Below are 20,604 nucleotides of genomic sequence, written 5' to 3'. Positions count from 1 at the left end.
GATCCATATGTATCACCATGCACAAAACTCAAGTCCAAATGGATTAAAGACATCAACATTAATCTGACCACTTTGAACCTGATAGAAGAGAAAGTGGGAAGTAGTCTACAAGATATAGGCACAGGAGACCACTTCCTAAGTAGGACCCCAGTAGCACAGACAATAAGAGAATCAATGAATAAATGGGACCCCCTGAAACTGAGAAACTTCTGTAAAGCAAAGGACACTGTCAGTAAGACATAAAGGCTACCTTCTGACTGGGAGAAGATTTTCACCAAACCTTCATCAGACAAAGGTCTGATCTCCAAAATATACAAAGAACTCAAGAAACTAGACACTAAAACTCTAATTAACCCAATTAAAAATTGGGGTACTGAACTGAACAGAGAATTCACAACAGATGAACTTCGAATGGCCAAAAGACACTTAAGGTCATGCTCAACCTCCTTAGTGATCAGGGAAATGCAATTCAAAACAACTTTGAGATACCATCTTACACCTGTCAGAATAGCTAAAGTCAAAAACACCAATGATAGCCTTTGTGGAGAGGATGTGGAGTGAGGGGAACACTCATCCATTGTTGGTGGGAATGCAAACTTGTACAGCCTCTTTGGAAATCAGTGTGGCAGTTTCTCAGGAGACTGGGAGTCATCCACCCTAGGACCCAACAATTCCACTCTTGGGAATAAACCCAAGAGATGCCCTATCATACTACAAAAGCATTTGTTCAACTTTGTTCATAGCTGCACTATTTGTAATAGCCAGAACCTGGAAACAACTCAGGTACCCCTCAATAGAATAATGGTTAAAGAAGGTGTGGAACATATACCCATTAGAGTTTTACTCAGCAATAAAATCAATGACGTCTTGAATTTTGCATGCAAATGGATGGAAATAGAAAACGCTTTACTGAGTGAGGTAACCCAGACCCAAAAAGAGGAATAGGTATGTACTCATTCACTAGAGCATTCTAGCCATAATTAAAGGTCTTTGAGCCTATAATTCGGGATCCTAGAGAAGCTAAATAAGAAGGTGAACCTGAAGAAAATCATATAGTTATCCTCCTGAATATTGGAAGTAGAAAATATTGCCAGGCAAACTTGGGTGCATGGGGGCTGGGGGATGGAATTAAGGGGAGATGGTTAGAGAGAAGGGAGAAAGGGAGGATTGGTGATAGCTTGAGAGAATGGGATGGGGGGAGGTAGGAAGAATGGATATGGGAGCAGGGAAGTATATATCTTAACTAAGGGAGCCATTTTAGGGTTTGCAAGAGACTTGATTATGAAGGTGTTTCCAGGTCCAAGGAGAAGTCCCCAGATTGTTCCCTGGGCAGCAGAGGAGAGGGTGCGTGAACTGACCTTGGCCTATAACTATACTGATGAATATTTTGCATATCACCATAGAAACTTTATCTGGCGATGGATGGAGATAGAAACAGAGACACATATTGGAACACTGTACTTAACTCCCTAGGTCAAAATGAGAAGCAGAAGGAGGGAGAACATGAGTAAGGAAGGCAGGATCAGAAAGAACCTTCTTCAGACGATGGATGGAGATAGAGACAGAGACCCACATTTGATCACTGGACTGAGCCCCCAAGGTCCAAATGAGGAGCAGAAGGAGGGAGAACATGAACAAGGAAGTCAGGATCACGAGGGGTTCGTTTACCCACTGATACAAGGGGACTGATCTTATGAGAGCTCACCAAGGCCATTTGGACTGGGACTGAACGAGGACGCAATCCAACCAGATTCTCTGAATGTGGCCGGATTCTCTGAATGTGGCTTTCCTGGAGTCTTTCTGAAAAGCCATTGATAATGGCACTGGGACTTGTTTCCTCTGCATATACTGGATTTTGGGGATCCAGTCCATCTGGACACTCTCCTTCCTGGACCTGGAGGGAGGCGGGAGGAACTTGAACTTCCCACTGGGCAGGAAACCCTGACTGCTCTTAGGGATGGAGAGGGAGGAGGAAAGGGAGTAGGGGGAGTGGGAGGGTGGTGGGAGGAGGGGCGGAAATGGAAACTTTTATAATTTAATAAAATTACAAAAAAATATATTCATTTCATAAATCCCACCCTGGAAGAGGAGTGAGGGAAGAGTCCCTAGATATAACCAACACTGATGGAAACTGCCAGATTTAGGCTTGAAATTGATACGTTATAGGATTTAGAAACAATATGTAAGTAAACCTTTTCCACATGTCGAACAAGGATTTTCCTGACTAGATAAATTGAGAAACAAAGCTTCATATTAATTTGGGTGGTACTATTCTATGAACTGGCATTTTGACCTGAACAACAAGAAGAAAACAAATCAAGCCCAAAAGATTCATTTCTTCATCATGTTGGGCTAGATTTGTTAAAAAAAAAAAAAAGCTGTACAAACACATTAATCAATAGTAGAAATGAATGTAAACAAAACTGACCTTAAATTTGTATCAAAAAACCAAGATCCAAACCAATGCAAATTATGTATATCTATAGCATATTCCCCTTTAAATATAAAGAAATATTTATAAACAATATTTTGGAATATGGGCATAGTTCTCTAAACTACTTCTAATTGATAGGGGGCACTGTTAATCATGTCTTTCATGGTGTATCCTGTGTACTAGGTTGATCTCAGTCTGCAGTTGGGTGAAGTAATTTGGGCAGGTGTTCACAGTACCCATTCAGGTGGTCTAGGTATATCGAAGCACGTTAGTCTAGAAGTATTCCACAAGTTGTCATCTTCTATGGAAACAAAAGAACAACCACTTTTCCAAAGCAACATATCCTTGGATCCATATTTTGAAATCAAGATATCTTTAAAGTACATGTATTGGTTTAGATTAGCCAGCCCCAGAATCAAATGTTTCTGCAGTTAAAAAATTGAAAGACAACACAGTAATATACATATTCCAGACTCTGTGAATTTTCCATTTTTACAAGGCTGATTTTTCTTTATTCTTTTTAATCTATGACTGTCTGTATTCTGTCCCTTTATAGACTTTGTTTTAATTTTTATAAGCCATTTACTTCTTTTTATAACTCTCTATACTTTTCTTCCCTCTACCAAGCCTATGTACATTTCTTCAACATACTATGACCCATTTAGAGATCTTTTTTTAAACTTGGATTTGCCTTTACTGCATATCTGTAATTATTTTCTGACCAGAAGCACCTCTTAACAATCTATGCTGCAGCATGGCTAGGGTATATATGGTACTGCATGCTTGTCTGGCCCAGTCGAACATGGTGGAACAGTTTACTGCTTCGGACAGTCATGTACATTGCCCCATTTTTAGGCACACAGCAGGTCTATGTTGCCATTAAGCAAGTTGTATCACATTGCTCACAAACCCCATTTAAATGTTTGGCCTACTGAAAGAGTCAGAGGTTGTACTGGCAGCACGGCCCAGAAAGCTGGCATTTCAAAACAAAGAAGCTTTATTCCTGCTACTGCTGAGTCAGGAAAGCCTCTCTTAAAAGAGCCAAGCCTCTACTTCCTTCCAGCAAACAGAGCTCAACCAAGAATATGCCACCACCAAACCATGCTTAACTCTATTATTTTGTGTCGAGGATTCCTTTTTAAGCTTTTTCAGGTTTAAAGTGGCTATAGTTGACCACATTGGGCAGCTATTTATTGGAAGAGGCCACTTGTTTGTTTCCAGGCCTCCCAGCAGCTCAGAGCTGAAATAACCATGTAGAAAATGTATTAATTAAATCACTGCTTGGTTTGTTAGCTCTAACTTCTGGTTCACATTCAATTTTGCTCCCTAACCATTAAGATAGCATATTCTAAATTGTTGTTTTATGTAAACACAAACATGAATATTTCTGGGGGAACTCCATGGTCTTTATTTCAGGTCTGTCTTCTTTTACAAAGAGATAATATGACTAACAGAGAATTTTAATTTAAACTATTATTTTGTTTCAAAAGTTGAGAATGATCAAAACCTTGGCTTCTTTTCCCACATTGCAGAAGAATTATCAGAGAACCTAACCCTAATCTCAGGTGAGTGACTACACCACATCTTCAGGATTTAAGCAAAATGCAAAGGCCTATTGTTATTACCTGCTAGTGATTTTTCCTGTCCCTTTAAGAGACAAGCCTTGTCCACACCCCACATCTACCAAAGCAAGTGGATCTTCCTTCTGCTTCCTGCCTGTGAGCTCTCTCTCTCCACCCCGCCTCTCTATGGAAGAGGTGGCTGCTGTCATGGCTCCTCTCCTCTCCTTTCCCTTTAACTGAATAAACTGTATCCAAACTCAACACTGCATGGTGTGCTTATCCGCCTTTGTCTCTCATCCACTGTGGCTCCTTGTAGGACTGGTTAACCCATTGAGGTCTCTCACCTGCTATGTTGCTAGCATAATACCTGGGACCTGTTTCCCCTCATGGCCTGCTGTGATCCTCAGGTAACTGCACCATTTTACTTAAACCATTGCATTGGTGGCAAAACCATAACACCCATGAGAGTGTATATTAAGGGAGAGGGCTTTCTGGAAAGAGTCTTTCATGACCAGCCTGCTTCATACACAGTGTGTAGGAAAGGGGAGGGGCTGCCTCACATGGCAGCATTTTCAGAGTTCTACCTGCTATATTTCCTGAGCAGTTTCCCTGATGAAAGCTGTTGAAAGGTGTGGTAATTTGAATGAGAAAAGCCCTCATATGCTCATATATCTGAGTATTATTTTTCCTAGTTGGTGAACTATTTAGGAAGGTCAGGAGGTGTGGCCTGGTCAGAGGAGGTAAGACACAATGGTAGTGGAATTTTTAATAGCAAATCCCAACTCACACCCAGGTTCTACTTTTCTCTGCCCTTCCTTGTAATCAGATGTAAGATCTCAGCTACTTTTCCAGGACATGCCTGCCTGTTGGAGCCCATAAGACTATAGAGTAAATGTATAGCTGAGAGATAGGCAGATACACAGGAAATATATGTGTACACATCCACATGGAATAATCTGTTTTTCAGAGCTATTGAAATACTTGTCTTTTAAAAAAGTCACTGTAATTTCTGCAAAAAAAATTGTGAGACTATGATTTTCCTTTCAAAATGGAATTCATTCCCAAAACTCCACAGCAGTGTAACTTCTGCTTGGGTAAATGAGTGACTTCTCCATTTCCCAACATCACAAGGTCTTAGACTAATAACATCGAATCAATCTTTGTTCTAATGTTAAAATTTACAGAAAGTCAGTCCCACAAAATTACCTGCTAACAGACTACATAGAAATAACTAAAATAAGACAGGCACAGAGTAGGAAGGTAGCATGCCCCTCCTTTACTAACAAACAAATCTGGGTGTCCCCGAAGCTGGTTGTCACAAAAGAGATTGGATGAGGAGAATATGTGAGTCCAGGATACAGGGATGTTTCCCAACTTTATCTAATGGTTTGGGATGTCAGGCATTTCCCATTGAATGCTGGCTCTTTCCTGGGTAGTGTCACCTGTTTCAGAGTGCTGCCTGGTCAGGTTCTACCTGCCATTTTTGTGATTTTTATATGCATATTATCATTTTCCTTGCCTATGGAATTTTCAGCTATGACTGTAAAAGCTAAAAATTTCATGGAGAATGCCCTTTACTTCAATTTTTCCCTTGCCCAAAAAAATACAGAAAATGCAGAGGTAATATGCTTGAGTTAATTTTTTACTCTCAGATCCTCTCTAGCCATATACCCCCTATAATGAGCCCTGAGGGGATGCTGAGGCTGGTACTCAAGGCTCCTGAATCCTTCCTGTCTGTTACTATGCTCCCCATCATGATGATCATAGTTAAGGCCCCAATTAAATGTTTCTTCTATAAGTTGTCTTAGTCATTGTGTACCTTTTTAACAATAGAACAGTAACTGAGGCCAGAAGTAAGGCTGAACTCTCTGTAAAAGGGACCAAGGAGAGAAAGAATCTAAATTACTTGTGGAATGGAACTGAAGCAGATTTTTAAAGACTGGAGTCTATGTTCCTCATTTGGGTCATAAATTTGTGAATCAACAAAAGATGATTCTGAAGAATTTAAATCACTAAATTTTGTTAGACAACTTGGTAGAGATAAATCCATGTCAGGACTTTCATGGAAATGCTCTCTGTGAGAGATCCTCCACTTGTAGAGAACAGTATTTCAGAGAATAAAAGTCCTGGTTGTCTCGAGGAATGAATTACATCCTATCCTGTCAGGATATTTACACATTCCTAGTTTTCTAGGGATATGATTTGAAATTTGATGTTCTATTTCAGGAAGCTAGGTAAACCCCACTTAGGGAATGCACACAGCTCTCTCTCACAGGTCCGTTCCTCTCAGTCCTCCTACAACCTTGGTTTGTGTGCAGCTTCCCCTGCAGTCTCCCTCACTGTGTCACTCACAGCACAGTAGTACAGGGCAGAGTCTGACAGCTGCACTGAGGACTTCTGCAGGTGGTAGGAGCTGTTGCTCTTAAGGAGAGTGGCGTGGAACCCTTGGTGCTCTGTCCTCTTGTTGTCTGTGGAGCTCCTCAAAAGAAGCTGAGGGGCTTTGTTGGTATATTGCACATACCACCAAAGGTAAGAATCTGAGTAAATAGTTTGATAAGTGCAGTTCAGCAATACAGGGAACCCCTCTGTGATGGTCACCAGTCCTTTTGTCTGGGTCACTGAGTCTCCATTGCTCCTGCCTGAAAATAAATAGTAAATACATAAATATGGAGACATCAATTTACTATGAGAGGAAGGGGAAAGACTTCCACAGGTGTAAGAAAATGACATCATCAACATTTAAAGTAATTTAACTTACTGATCACTAACAGGAGCAGTAGAGCTGAGCAGGTGTCAGGAAACATGTTCAGAGCAGAAAATGACACAGTTCTTGAGTGCATCAAACTCAGAGCGCAAGTCTCCTCAGGACTTTATTGAAGCTCCTGTCTTATAAAACAAGGACTTCCTTCTGTACAGTGACAGTTTGTCACATGAAGCTACCATCTGCATGTACATTTTAACCACATCTGAAGAACAGTGCCCTCTGCTGATTTTCCTTCAACTTGCACCACAAATATCTGCACAACACAATGTAAATAAACTTGAGAACTCAGACAAAGGGTTGGGTCACCTTATTTTGTGTTTTTAATGTCTACGCTATAGTTGGTACTCGCTCCCAGTGGATACCTGAAATTACCAATGTTACTAAACTGTGTGCACCTGTGGGATTTAGTGTGATGAACATAAATTAAACAACACACACACACACACACAAATGCAGAAAACCTCTGATAAAACTTACCTACTTTCCTTCATTTTATTAGTTCTTAGAGAATGTTTTGCAATTAATTTTGATTATACTCAACTGCTCCCTTCAGTCTTTCCAGATACATTTACTCCTCCTTATCAAACCGGTTTTGTGTTCCCTGCCATCAAAGAAAATAAAATTCATCCAGGTGTGCATTACAGTTTGTACAATACATATCCTCTTAGATGTGTGGCCTTCAGTGGAGGGTAGTCTATGTACCTGGGGCCACACCAATAAATAAACCTGAATCCTTCTCCCATTAGCTACCAACTGCACATAGTTCCTTAGTTATGGGTGTGAATGTCCACCTTTCCTATTCTTGCTGGGACTCTGTCTGATCTGATTTTTGAAAGTCTTATGTGTGCTGTAAACTTCTGTGAGTTCATATGTGCAGCTGCCTTGCTGTGTACAGAAAACACTGTCTTCTTGTAGCCATTCCCCACCTATGGCTTCTACATTTTCTCTGCACCCTCTGTCTCAGTGAACTATGATCTTTGAAGAAGGATCTATGATGGAGATGTCCCACTTGGAACTGAATGTTTTGCAGTCTCTTCATCTGTACATCATAGTGAGTTCTGGTTCTCTGTGAGAATCACCACATGCTGCAACAAGGGAAAGAGGAAGATAAAATTTTATTACAATGTTTAGAAATATTTTTTTTAAATGAAGGAAGGAGAAAATTGTCCAAAATGCTTTCCAGTGATTTGTGTTTTAATGTTGATGTTATAGTTGGTACTTGCAAACTAACAACTAACAAATGCTGCACTGGAAGGCCTGTGCCACAGGAAGTGAATGGGGTTTCAGACCTCCTGGAAAGTTTGAGGAGAGACAGCAGGTGCCTGGGGAGCAGGGTGCACCTGCAGCACAGAAGGCGAATGCATGTGATGTGCAGGGAGAAATGTTTGGCTTTCTTATCCAGGAAAACTATCAACTTTTGATCCAACTTTCTTTCCATATTTGATTGAATGGCAACAGTGAGGTTAAGATGCTTTCCAGGTCCTTGCTTATACCAAGGGAAGTAAGACGAGACACTATGTACATATGTGCAGCTGATGACAGCACAGGCTCCCTCCTGAACTCTCAGGGTGGGAAGATGCTCTTCAGCTTTCTCAACTTGGCTCACCCCTATGCAGAAAGATGGAAAGAAAGAACTAATGTTAGACTATCACTATCCAGGATTCTTCTTTTTTATAGTAACTAGAGAAAACCTGAATGAAATTCAATTCTTCTAGGGTGTATCAGAAATGCTCATTGAGTTTTCTGTGTCCCTAAAATTTTAACTCACCACCCAGCTGCAGCCACAGAAACATTAATAAGGTAAGAATATGTGTCTTCATTGTTCTTTCTAATTAAGTTAAGATAAAGCATAGATCTTTATGCTTTAATGATGACAAGCAGGTCAGCTACAGCTACCAGGGTGTTGTTCTTTCTCAGGAACAATTATAGCTTTTGAAACATCCACTCAGTCACTGAAAAAAAGACTGTGCTTCTGCCCTAAGCCTGCACAATCAGTATTCCAGGAAGTAATTCCTCTGCATACCCCATAGCAGTTGAGATCTATGACCACCTTGTGGTTGCATCCTTAACCAGTAAGGTCTCTGCTTAAGGGTTCTCTCACCTGTGAGGGACTCAGACTCATAAAACAGCAATATGTCATATCAAGTGGGTTCAAGTGCTGAGATATCAAGATGGTACTTGTACACACTAGTAAGCCTATTTCTGGTTCTTATACCTATACCTAATATAGCATATGTATAATTTTTTATATATAAACATATACACATGATTATTTTTTATATAAATGTATATACATGATATGTTCTTATGTAAAGGTGTATGTGTGTGTATAACATTTCTCTTGTCTAGAATGGACTCACTAACCTACTCACATATCCCAGAATATGTAAATCACTCACCAAACAACTCTCACTTTCCTCAGAGATAGGTACTTAGGGTAGTATTTATCCTTGGCAGCTTTGTCACTTGGATAAAGACCTTTTCCAGTCTCTCATGGGCTTCACGTTTCAAGAGGAAAATGTCCTATTTCAGTGAGCTCTTGTCTACATTACAGATATGTTTTTTGCTTTAATCCATGCATCTTTTCTTCCAGAGAAGTTGGCCTGTAATCACAAATTCACATAGATACTCAAGGAAAGGTCCCAGAAGTCATTTGATTTTGAAGATGGCATCATCCATTTCACTCACTCTCACAGCATCTAGACTTAATGACCGATAGAATAGTCAAACATTTCAATAAACCCATCTTTCTTCCGTCTGTTGTGGGATGTCTTACTCTTTTGGCTTTTTGTGGGGCCTACCACCCAGCTCCCAAATCAATGACAAAGAGGATTATTCTTGGTTATGAATGCCTGGCCTCAGCTTAGCTTGTTTCTTGCCAACTTTTCTTAATGTAAATTATCCCATCTACCACTTGCCTCTGAGCCTTTACCTTTCTTTTACTTCTGTATATCTTACTTTCCTTCTTTTTTTTGTGGTTGGCTGCATGGCTGGCCCATAGCTCTTTTGTCTCCTTGATATCTCATTGTTCCTCATTCTCCTGCTAGGAGATTTCTCCTATTTATACTCTCTGCCTGTCAGCCCTGCCTATCCTTGCTCTGAGATTGCTATTGGCCATTCATATATTTATTAGGACTATCAGGTGTTTTAGACAGGTAAATTATCACAGCAACACAGTGTTAACAAATGCAGCATGAACAAAAGTAACACCCCTGAAAATAACATATTCCAACATCTTTCTGTGGATGCTCCCAGCACCCCCTGCTTCTAGTCCATTTCCTACTGTCAACTGTGAATGCCTATGTACACTGTCTGTTTGGAGAACAAGCAGTTAAGACATCTTCATTCTCCTTTCTTTCCTGGATTTCAATCCCCCTGCTACCATCCCCAGATTGGTAGCAGAACAGTTGCATGGTACGGTCCTTGTTCTTTGTTTCCAACCTGCATTTGACTCCACCACACCTTGCAGAGGACTCAGGTTTTCTCTGTAAAATAGTTCTATGTGTCTTGGAATCAGCACTGTGTATCAGACTGGCCTCAAACTCACAGGGGATTTGCCTGACTTTGCCTCCTGGGTGCTGGATATGCCTCCACCTCCCAGGTAAAAGTCTTTTTAACATAAGTAATGTCTTCTGTAAATTTCTATAAAATCCAATGTAGTTATATACTTCATATATATATATATGTATATGTATATATATACATATATATATGTGTATGTGTGTATCATATTTGGTTTTTCTTTTATAGAAGAAAACTAAATCATTATCTTATTGATAGATATGAAGAGAAAGCATTCAGTGGACATGCCCTTTTTCTTGGATACTTTTGTTTCAAGAATGAAGTTGTCTTTTTTAAATTGGTTTTATTGAACTACACAATTTTTTCTGCTTTCCTCCTTACTCTCCCCTCCCCTTTAACCCTCTCCCATGCTCCCAATTTACTCAGGAGATTTTTTGTTTTCTACCTTCCATATAGATTAGATCCATGTATATCTCTCTTTGGGTCCTTGTTGTTGTCTAGGTTCTCTGAAATTGTGAATTATAGGCTGACTCTCTTTGCTTTATGTCTAAAAACCACTTGTGAGTGAGTACATAGGATATTTGTCTTTCTGAGACTGGGTTACCTCACTCACTCACTCAATATGATGTTTTTTAGGTCCATCCATTTGCCTGCAAATTTCAAGATGTCATTATTTTTCTCTGCTGTGTAGCACTCCATTGTGTAAATGTACCACATTATTGTTATCCATTCTTTGTTTGAAGGGCATTTGGGTTGTTTCCAGGTTCTGATTATTTGATTTTTCAAAAAAGGGTTTCTCGGTGTAGCCCTGGCTGTCTTAGAACTTGTTCAATCCAGATTGGCCTGGAACTCATTTGGGAGGCTACCTCTGCCTCCCAAATGCTGGGATTAATGGCAAGTGATACCGCACCCAAACTTCTTATTCCAAGAGGTAAGAATTAGGACACACTTAAAACAGACAAAGAAAATCCGTGGTGCCTAACCTCAGTTTCTTCTTATGTTCCCTTCAGCCTGACAGCTTCCACTCTTCCAAAACCTGTGTCACATGAGGGACTCTTACACATTGTTAAGTTGGGTTTCTAGATTAAAGTGAAACCCTGATCTCCCAGACAATAGCTTCTGTGTGTTGGACCTTAGGAGATAATTCCCAAAAGGTTTGCCTCACTTAAACTAGTTCCTTATTCATTAAAGCTGATTCTTATGCCCCAACTAATCAAGATCAATTGTCCAAATAAAACAGAAGTTTCATTTTTACAGATTCTTAATTAAAAACATGTCACCAACCATCTTGAAAACAGTTTTTGGTACTCTCTTAAGCTTCACAGCCAAGCCTCATTGTCTGTACCTCTCATAACTTTCTTATATTCTGACCTTTGAGAGGAGCTAACTAAATTCTGAGCACCCATTGGTCTTTTCTACCCCAAAACTCCCAAACTCTTTCACATTCTTCCCCAAAGGCCACATGGTCAGGTTCATTACAACACCCTCAAGTTCCTAATACCAAGTTTTGTTTAAATTATTTTCTGCTTCTGTGATATAACTCTGACTAAAAACAACTTGGGGAAGAAAGAGATTTTTACATCTTGCCAGGTTACCATCCATCATTGAGAGAAGTCAGGCAGGACCTGAAGCAGAGAAAATGGAGGAACACCGATTAATGTCTCACAGTGCATGGACTGCTCAACTTAATTTCTAATACAGCCAAGAACCACCTGCCCAGGGATGCCATTGACCCCAAACAGGCTTTGTTCTCCCTCAGACACCTTTGCAGTATTTGCAGAAACACCTTGGTAATAAACAATTACTCTCTGATAATACTCCATTAAGATGAAACCCATACCTGGCACCATTATAAAGTTGAGAATCTCTGGCTAGACATGTCATATGTCCTAGGAGAGAACTTACTACTAATACTCTACTAAATGGGCATAGTATGGGTCCATCTTCTAGTTACAGTATTTTTCACATAGATTAATAGAAATCTCAAAACTTATTAGAGAAACTAATCACAGTAGTTGATGATTAGCACTGTGTCTAATATCAGCCAATATGCAGAGAATAAAAGCCAGTGGAATGGTCAGCCTTAATGGGATGTTCATACAGTATAGCTAATGTCTCCTCCAAATCTCAGGAATCAGTTGGGAATAAAAAGCAGAGAGAGTATTGGAGTCAGTAGTGATGAATAACTACAAGGAAATGGTATTTTCTGGACCCAGCAAAGTAGCTGCATATATGAAGCTACAGTTTTACGGTAGTTCTCACAAGGCCTCTGCAATGTTAAGGCAGACAAAATCCTAGCTTGGATGGACAGGCAAGGTGAGCAAGAATACATCAAGTATGCTTGACCACGGAGTCATCTGTTCAGGCCCAGAGCATCTGGGTTTTCTTGCAAATATTAATAAGATATATCAAGGCACACAATGGATATACTATCCCATTATAAAATAAGGTCATGAACAAATGAAGCATAGATTATATATGCTCCATACACTTAAGAAAACTCAAATTTTACTGTAATTGTTCATGTTTCCATGATTTACATGACCTAACAAATGATTGATTTTAATTAACTGAAATTTCATTATATCCTTACTAAATGAAGATCAGGTCAACTAAATGTATCTAAAATTATATCTGTGGAAAAAATTGAATTTAGTAGAATGATCTACTCTGGAAAGTGTTTGATCTTCAGATGAGTAAGAAAGGGTAGAAAACATTCTACAGCCTGCACAGGACACACACTTTTGAGACTGCAGAATTTTGACTGCTCTCATCTTGAAATTTGGAAAAACATTTAGTATCTTACTCATACATAGTTTCGTAGTTGAAATACAAATATTAAAATCAGTTTGGGTTTTGATGTTGATATCTACAAGGCATCAAGTGGATGTGGAGAATAAATGAAACAACATTTGCTAATGCAGAGTCTCTGTGCTGTAAATAATAGGAGTTAAAAATCTGTAGGGATGCTACAGCTCAGAAAGAGTGTTGTTGTATATGAGACATTATCATAGGCCCAATCACAGCCCATAAGCCGGCAAAGGTCCATGTTCCACAAAGTCACCAGAAAGGACTGAGGATATAGTTCAGTCAGTTGAGTGCATCTTCAAGATCCTTGATTGGCTGCCAGCTGTATAAATTGTCCATGGTACACACAATTGTAATTCTACCACTCTGAAGGTAGAGGTAGGACAATCAGAAATGCAAAGACATTTTAGTTATGCAACAAGTCTGACATTAGTCTGGATACCTGAAACTCTCTCAAAACAAAAGAGAGAGAGAGAGAGAGAGAGAGAGAGAGAGAGAGAGAGAGAGAGAACAAGATAAAGAAAGAAAATAAAAAAATTCTATTTCTATCTGAACAGATTATACATCAGCATCTTAGGTTTTTGTTTGATTGTTTAATTTTTGTATTTTGGTGTCTTCTATGTTTCCTTTACTCCCTTCAGACAGACAACTATCCAACCTATACAACATTTATCTTCTATGGAGAATATATTTTATGATGCCTATCAGCCATAAATCACAAATAATGCTGAAACATGTAGTGGTATTTCAATTGTATTTTAATAAATAAAGTTTGCCTGTGGATTGGCAAAGTAAAACAGCCACACTAGTCAGCCTTACAGTCAGGCAGTGGTTAAACACATCTTTAACCCTAGTAGCCACATTAGTTTCCATAGAAACCAGACAGTGAATGCCTTTAATCTCAATGGTGCACACCTTTAATCTTAGTCTTAGAGAGGATTATAAAAAGGGAGGAGGAGACAGCTCTCAGGAACAGTCTCATTCTGAGATTCCCAGAGGCAGGTTTTCCATTTCATACTAAGGTCAAGGTAAGAGCCAGTGGTTGGCTGATTTGCTTTTCAGGTCTTCAGGTTGAACCGCAATATCTGCCCCTGAGTCTTTATTAATCGTGTTTCAGACCCACACATAATATTTTCTCCTGTACATATGTATGCACCTCTCAAAGGCTTTAACCATTCCACTAAAATGAAGCATATGTTTGTAGTGATGTTTCATTTGTATTTTAATAAATAAAGCTTGCCTGAAGATTAGAGAATAAAATAGCCATGCTGGTCAGTCTTACAAATCAGACACACACCTTTAATCGCAGTAGCCACACTTGTTTGCCACAGAAAGTAGGAAGTAGTGGTGCACGCCTTTAATCTTATCCCTAGAGATTAATATAAGATGGAAAGAGGCAGTTCTTACACGCAGTCTCATTTTGAGATTCCTGGAGGCAGGATTGCCATTTACGACTGAGGTGGAGGTAAGACCCCATGGCTGGCTGTTTTTATTTTCCGACTTTCAGGTTGAACTCTGTTATGGGTCTCTGAGTTTTAATTAATCATGCTGTACATGTGCCTTTTCTTTTGCATATCTTTACTGCAGGACCTTGCAGCACTCTGATATCGGAAGAGTCATTCTGAGGACACACTTGGCTCAGTGGGAATAGACCAGTGTCATGGACAGCAGTGATAGTCTGGACAATGATGTTCACAATTACTGGTGGGGATTTCTGATACTACCAGGAAGCAAACATTTGCTTTAAAATAAATGGGATGCTTGATTCTGAGTTTTCATTTTATATTAGAATATTTAAAATATCAAGTGATTGAAGACTGAAAAAAATAAACAAGATGAGGAAAAAGTTTTGTGTATTTGCTGAGGTCCTACCTCCCTGTTGTATGAGCAGTGCTTGGGTGTCTTTCATGACACACACTGTTCTAATCTTCATTCTGAAATTCAGCACTCAAGAACAGAAAACTGAAACTTCCCTTTGTCACATGTATATCTAGACAAGATAATGAAGGAAAGAATGTAGACACCACTTCCTGCTAGAGAATATTATGATGGAGGAAAAGATTGAACTGGCTTCAAACCATGAGTAGAAGTTGACAGAACACTTAACGTAATTCTAGGCACAAGTTATATCAATGTAACTGGATACTGAACAAAGTGTTGCAGACAACCTTAGAAATGTACATTAGAGAAATCAATGTGCCTCTGGCTTTCAAGGATAGTATGTATCTTCATAGTGTTCACTTGTAAATTCCTACTTGACCTTGAGAGAGAGTTGAATGGGAGGGGAGAAGCATTTGTTCTGTAATGAAACTTAGGCAACAAAGGAGATAATTCACTTATTTGAACAAAGAGTTACCAAGAAGTAGGTGGAAGAGTCTCAACATCACCTTCGCTGAAGCAGTCCTGCCCCTCTGTGAACAAATAAGGTCTTCACACTCAGCCGTTTCCTGAGCTTAGAAGCCCACTCTTTGAAGAAAGAAAGGCGTAGAATCTTTCTCTGCTGCCAATATTTTTTGAGATGGAAAGTAATTGTGTCCAAGTGGAGGTCAGTTATAACTTAATTTTCTCTCCTTCCCTTTCCAGTCCTTTCACCATGAATCTTCATGATTCCCTACCTTTCTATTGTGCCTAAAACTACTTCATTCTGGAGAATGAGAAGAGTCATTCATAAGACAAAACTAGATTATAATGCTTGCTATTTACAATAAAACTCTATTTTTTATTTTAATATTAGTATGTTATTATTATATAATAATAAAATGTCTGGATTTTATTTGATTTTTATTTCATTGTCCTCTTTCATAGACTGATTGTTCACTTTGTGGTAATTAAACCAAAACTTTATTTTTTCATTCACTCAATTTTTATCATTTCTTTTAATTTTTGATATTATAATATAATCATATCAATTCATTCTTCTAAATTTTCTACTTTTCCCTTCTTGTTCTATTGCATTTTATGGCTGCTTCTTTCTTTAATTATTGCTACACATGCATATATAAACATATTTATTCCTAAATATGTAAGTGCGACCTCTCAGTTTTACATTGTTGATTGTAAGTATTGCTTCAAGACTGACCAGTCTGTATCGGATAACCAATTGCTATAATCTTCTCTGGGAAAAACTATGTCTCCAGCTATCAGAATTCCCTAGCTAACAGTAGCTCATGAGCTAGGATTGATGCTTTGTGCTCTTTCCACATGAACCTTAACATGTCATTGTTGATCTTTTTCAGCTCACGTTTAGAGTCATGTTGGTGACTCTTCATGTGCGTAGCTTCTCACATTCTTAGGAGATACAGTTTACAGCAAAATCCTGACCCTCTAGTTATTATCATCTTTCCTTCCCCTCTTCTTCATTATTTCCTGAACTGTATGTGCAAGAATTATATTGTAGAGATAGCCATAGGAACTAGACCTTGATTGCTGTGTTTTCTACAGTGGCCTCCATCTGCTAGAAAACTCATGGATCTTGGAGGGGAGCCCACAACCACTAATTACTAAATCAGCACAATCTCTAACTACATCCTAATCATTTTATTCATTAACACATACACATTCCTTTGCACAGGGTCTGCACACCTCACTTGATTCATTTTAGGATGAGTCACTCATTCTCTCTCTTTTGGTTTGAGTTGTAAGAGCTTTTCAGATATTCTATTTAAACCTATTTGAACATGCTATATGTTGAGTATTTTCTCATAGTTGCTGTTCTCTTATTTTTAATGACATTCAGATCTCTATCTAGAAGACTTCAAAGCATTGATGAGCATAGTTAAATATATGAAAGGGTAATTCTAAATAGTGATTTAGAAGATGAAATCTTTCAATATTCCCAAAATTCTTCAATAAGTTCAATAAATTAACATTAAAACTCCACCAATTTTTTAAAATTTATGTATTGAATGGATACTGTATAACTGTGGGTTTCACCATTCTGTGGAAAAGTGTTCCTGGGTCATGTAAGAAAACTTCTTATTTATGAGTCTTTGAGTGAGTTAGCAACAGAATTCCTAATGATTTGCATTTGAATCTCCTTTTTGAGTTCCTGCCTTGATTGCCACCAAAGATGGACTATGATGTGGAAGTGGCTAAGTAAATCTCTGGACTTTCTAAGTTGCTTTTTCTCAGAGTGTTATCACAGCAACATAAAAGAAACTAGATTATACAGTTATTAGAAATTCTATATCTTTCATGGCTTGATGTTCTTGCTGTTTCTGCAGTGTGTATTCTCTTCACTACCCCGACCCTGTCCACCTGGAAGCCTGCCTTTGCCTTTCATTTCCTTTTCTCTTTATCCATTGCAAGTTCATTACACTGAGGCTTAAATAATCACATTGATTTTGCCCTCCCATTAGCTTCTCTGTTAGTTCTAAGATGAACATTCATACTTCAGGGCGGAGTATATATTGAGAACTGAAGATAAAACCAAGCATTTGAGGCCAAAACCCTACCTGAGGTCACAACTCTACCAATACTGAAAAGGGATACTAAACTTCTTGGGCCACACCCACCGAGCTGAAGGTTTGTGTACTGGCTGCAGGTGTGTGTGGAGCACTGTGGATCCATAGCACAGAAATAAGTGCCTGAGTCTGTGGTCTGGGTGGAGGAAATGTACAAAGAGCTGCGGTGTTCCTCAGTGACTGTCGTGGACTTCAGTCTTCCACTCTGCTTTGTTTCAGGATTGTAGAACAGGCTGATGAGGTGTCCCTGAGGACTTTGATAAAACCACTGCACGTGGCTTGCAGAGGTGGAAAAGTTGCACTGCAGCTCTCTGCTCTCTCCCTCCAGCAGAACCCTGGACACAGGACTCTGCTTTACTAGTTGCCCTTTCACCCCTGATTAGAAACAGAGAAAGAGACACAGATGATAGTCATTGAGTATACACAGAACCCTGAACACTCCCTCATATCCTCTGAAAGGTGTGAGATCTTCAGAACCCCTGAACTGCTTCCCCCCCCTCCTAGTGCTGAACAGCATCATTTCTGTCCCCTGAATGTGAAAGCCAGACTCAAAGCAAACCTGGGTGCACAGCAGCCCTAGCAGAGAGCACTGCAGCCTCTTCATGGCATTTGTCTGACTGCTAGAGACAAGTCCAACTCCTGGACTGTGTTGTCAAGATGTTTGTTGAAATTTCCCTCCTCTTACATCCAGTCAGCTCCACCTAGGAACCCTGCCAGACCAGATACTGCTGAGTTCCCTCTCAGCTTATGAAGCCTGAAGCTCCTCCCAAACCAGACCTGGCTGAGTGAGAACCTGAGTGGAGCACAGGGTGATGTGAGATTCCCCTCTGTATGCTATGAATATGTTTTATAGCCATTGGCTATTAAAGAAACTGTTTTGATCAATGGCTTAGTAGAGTAAAGCCAGGCAAAAAATCTGAACAGTGATAGAGAGAAAATAGGTGGAGTCAGAGAGTTACCATGGAGCTGCTAAAGGAGAAAGACACCAGACCGCAGCCAGAACCTTACCAGTAGGCCATAGCACAGTGACAATAAACAGATTGATATAAATGGGTTAATACAAGATATAAGAGTTAATTAAAATTATGCCTAAGATACTGGGCAAACAGTGTTGTAATTCATATAATCTGTGTGTCATTATTCTGGTCTGGGCAGCCAGGAAATGAACAAGCAGTCTCTGTCAACTATAGAGTGGGGAACATTTTGAGAAAACTCTGTTGTTGTTTGCAGTTAGGGATCCTGGAAACAAGAGAGGATCAGCCCCTCCCAAGGAGAAAAAGCCTCAGCTGTAAGAAGACCTGGCACACTCAGAGAGGCAACAGCTAGTGGTTTACCTCAGGAAACAGATGCATGTTCTGACTAAAGACTGTTTACTGGGGCCTGAGAGATGGCTCAGCAGATAAGGGTCCTTGTTCTTCCAGAAGGCCTTCCTTCCCTCCACAGCATCTATTTCAGGTGGCACACAGCCGCCTCTAACTTCTGGGGACCTAATTCCCTCTTCTGTTCTCCCCAGAACCTGTCTAAATGTACTAGGCATTTACACAGGCCCACTTTCATACATGTTGAAAACAATTTCCACCTGTGAAATAACTGAAGTGAAATGACCGCAACAGGAAAAAGGAAAACAAACAACAACAACAACAAAAATAAAACAGGAACATAATGACAGCGCAATGTAATGCTTTCATAGTTCTGGAATGCATCTTAAAAATTGGAACACTTCTGCAGAGTCACAGTTTGTTCTAAATGCAGTTTAAATGTATGACCACATAGGAAGGAAGTGGGTTAGGGAAGCTAATGCAAGAGTGCTGCATCCTAGGTGACAGGGCCAGCAGCTGCTATGCTGTTGCACATGGTGAATGAAGGGGACAATGCACTTGAGTTCATAAAAATAGAAGAATGTGCTTCAAAATTTTCACCATAAAGATGATTGCTTGAGAAATGAGACTAGTTATAAAAAATAAGCAACTGCCTCAACAATAACTCACAGCAATGGCCTTGCTTTATTTGTACCGCCAGCTCCCAATAATGACCCAGACATTTCTTATTAAGTATGAAATCTTCACCTTATCTTAAGCTTATTTTCAGTAACTCTTAAAACTTTAATTAAACCATTTATATTAAAAGTTCTGCCATATACCTCATTACCTCATCTATATTGTATGTCCAAATTTCTCTGCTTCTCACTGGCTAATCCCCTGTTCCAGATTCTTTCCAGAGTTCCCTTCTTTGCCTGGAAGTCTTGCCTATATCCTCCTAAGCTATTGTCCGTACTGATCTTTATTAAACCAATCAGAAGTTGCCTTAGACAGGCAAGGAAGGACAAAAACACTTCTTCACACCGTGCAATCTAATATTGAATTCTGAGTTCAACAAAGTAAAGACTGTCTGTAAACTTGCTGGTTATTTTTAAATATACATTTAAAATGATAGATTTAGTTTCCTGAGAAGTCGCTTTGCCATTCTTTTTTTTATTTTTTTTTATTTTTTTTTTTATTTTTTTTTTATTTTTTTTTAAATATTTATTTATTTGCTTATTATGTATACAGTATTCTTTCTTCAGTCCAGAAGAGGGCACCAGGCCTCATTTCAGATGGTTGTGAGCCACCATGTGGTTGCTGGGAATTGAACTCAGGACCTTTGGAAGAGCAGGCAATGCTCTTAACCTCTGAGCCATCTCTCCAGCCCCTCGCTTTGCCATTCTTATAAAATACAACTAAAAAGAGTTGGGCGCCCGAACAAGGACATGATTCAGAAGTGTCATGGGCCATATTCTAGTTCTTGCCCACAGGAGGAGTCTATGCCATGCTTGGACACCATGGGGCAAGAGAATTATGAACATCACATTTCAATTCCACTACCACAATTCTCCCTCTCACAAGATATTTTGAGTGTTAACTAGTCTCTCTCTTCTTTCCCTTCCTCCTCCCTCCTGTGTGAGTCTTTGTGTTAACAGGTAGCATTCAATGATAAAATTTTGGTGTCCAAGTAAGAACACAAAGGACAGATTTTCTTTAGACAGATAAGAGTGTACAGCATGGTAACAGTGAG

This window comes from Myodes glareolus, chromosome 12, assembly GCF_982192425.1.
Source record: "Myodes glareolus chromosome 12, mMyoGla1.1, whole genome shotgun sequence".
In the NCBI taxonomy this organism is placed as follows: domain Eukaryota; kingdom Metazoa; phylum Chordata; class Mammalia; order Rodentia; family Cricetidae; genus Myodes; species Myodes glareolus.
Note: the sequence above shows the minus strand (reverse complement) of the source record.